Genomic DNA, 2,365 nt, shown 5'->3' with positions numbered 1-2,365 from the left:
TTGGCTAGCATGTTGGTAGCAGTCCAAATTGGAGTGGCTGCAGTCCTCTTGGAGTAGTAGATATGGTTCTGTTGGGGCAGTGGTCCTGTAGAAAAGGTGCAGTCGGTCTACTGGAAAAACTTCAGCTGTGTCTTCTTGGGAACCTGTGGAAAGGCTGCTTTTCTGTCTAAAAATCTCAGAATATATTTAGGTGGGAATGCTTAGCTCCTCCCCCCTGGGCAGAGCATCTCACAATGGGCTGATGTCACTTTGAGTCATGTGGTGGGTCTTTGATCACCTGTTGTCATGGTTTGACACGGGAAGAGAATTTTTTTTAGAAGGAAGAGGTTCACCAGTCAGGGGTCAGGTTTAGATACTGACACTTGGGGTGACCAATTGAAGGTGGACACGCCTCTGAGAACACAGAGGGGTTAAAAGCGGAATTCCCGGGAGGACTCGTCCTTCTTTGGTTCCGGTCACCGCATGGTACGGACCTCTCCCCTGCCCAGCCCGGGCTGGGTGGGGGAGGGGAGCCATGCGGCCTGTGGAGGTAGGCCCAAGGGTGGAGGGGCTGCAACCAGACCTGGCCCCCTGCAGTTGGAAGGGTGGAGAAATCTGGGATGTCTCCACTCCCCCCAGAGTCTCTCTATCTCCCAGGAGAGAAAAGAGACAGAGACTCGGTGGTTTTATCAGCAGTTCGCCGCAGGGAAGGAGAAGAGCGGGGGGGGCCGCAAGGTGCCCAGCCGGGCTGTGGGAGCTGGAGCCTGGGCAGTGAGCCATCCTTGGGAGTTGGGACTTTTAACCCTTCCTGAGAAATGAAGGCTTTATGAAATATTACTCCTCCTGAATTTGAAGAAAAGAGAGACAGCTTGAAACCTCAGATGTTTAGAGAAGAAGGTTGGGGGCAGATGATAGAGTGGCTTTTTGGCTGGACTCTGCTTGTTTACCATAGACTGAACCACTCTTTCTTTTCAAGAGGGACTGCATTTTAGGGGGATGCATTGGTGGGCCAAGAGACCTTCTGCAGCAACTACCAGTTTTGGAGTGGACAGAGAGAGAGCTGAGGAGGGTGTGAGGATGCCCTCCATCTTCAGGAAGAAGAGAAGGCGATCTCTGTCTTTTGGACCCTCGGCCCCAGGGGAAAATGGGGGGGACTCTAGTCCCGAATTGTGATACTGGACTGTTGTTCCTGGTGGTCCTTGGCAAAGCATCCTTAAAGGGGCCCTATAAGCAGTCTCTGTCCATGCACGGTGGTGAGAGCACTGTGACATGGAGAGGAGAATGTCACACTGGCCCGGTGTGTCTGGGCGGTGCCATGTGTGACATTGGAAACACAAAAGGTGGCAGTTGTGTTTCCTGGGGGTCTATGGTTGCAAGGGGGACTCCTCTCTTCCCCGATGGACTCAGTATTGATTATATTGAAGGGTGAAAACTTGATTAAGGATCCAAATGGGTCTCGCTGGGGTTTGGTGGAGTTGGGTGGAGGGAGGAGAAATGTTTTGGAAGGTTTTCATTTCGAATTTTGTGTGTTTTTTTCTTTCCTTTCTTTTCCTTTTATAGTAGTAGTAGTAGTAGTGTAATAAAGCTTTTTCTTTTGTTATTAAGTTTGGCCTGCTTTGCTCTGTTCTTGATCACATTTCACAGCATTTAATTGGTAAGTTGTATTTTCATGGGGCGCTGGCATTGTGCCAGCGTCAAACCATGACACCTGTTAAACAGAAATGGCTCTTGAAGGGAGTTATCTTTGAGTCATGTGGCAAGACATTGATGGGCCCGTTAACAGGAGATAAGGAAAACTGCCCAGAGGACAACTGCTACACAGATGGTAATAAAAAACATCTTGTGTCTCAATCTCGGACAGGGGAAGATGTTTTTTAAGGTCTTATTTTGCTTCTTCTTATCCTACTCTGTTAGTCTTGTTAGTAATAAATTCAGTTAATATTCTTGGTCCTGCTGGCCACACTATTTCTGATACAGACCAGGATGCCATTGGCCTTCTTGGCCACCTAGGCACACTCTTGTTCACATTCAGCTGACTGCTGACCAGCACCCCCAGGTCCTTCTCCACTGAGCCATTTTCTAGCCACTCTTCCTCCAGCCTGTACTGTTTCATGGGGGTTTTGTGACCCAAGTGCAGGACCTGGCACTTGATCTTGTTGAACCTTATACAATTGGCCTTGGATCATTGATCCATCTTGTCCAGATCCCTCCGTAGAGCCTTCCTACTCTGAAGCTGACATGAAGCAACGTTGGGATTGTGAGGAACCAATTTAATTTTTATTTATGCCTCAATTTTATCTGGATTTTATGCTATAAATCTGTTTTCTGACATTGGGTTGAAAATTACTACACGGTCTGAGCCCTAACACATGGCACATGTAGAATG

General features: G+C 48.4%; 1 long non-coding RNA gene across 1 annotated transcript; it reads left to right on the top strand.

Moving 5' to 3' along the window:
* Positions 1–284: 284 nt before the first annotated feature.
* Positions 285–1,583, top strand: LOC140682092 (uncharacterized). Its single transcript, XR_012053338.1, has 2 exons — positions 285–529; positions 637–1,583. It is a non-coding gene; the product is annotated as an uncharacterized lncRNA (long non-coding RNA).
* Positions 1,584–2,365: the final 782 nt, after the last annotated feature.

The sequence above is a fragment of the Taeniopygia guttata genome, chromosome W, assembly GCF_048771995.1.
Source record: "Taeniopygia guttata chromosome W, bTaeGut7.mat, whole genome shotgun sequence".
Classification (NCBI taxonomy): Eukaryota; Metazoa; Chordata; class Aves; order Passeriformes; family Estrildidae; genus Taeniopygia; species Taeniopygia guttata.
This window is presented reverse-complemented; position numbering and strand designations above follow the sequence as displayed.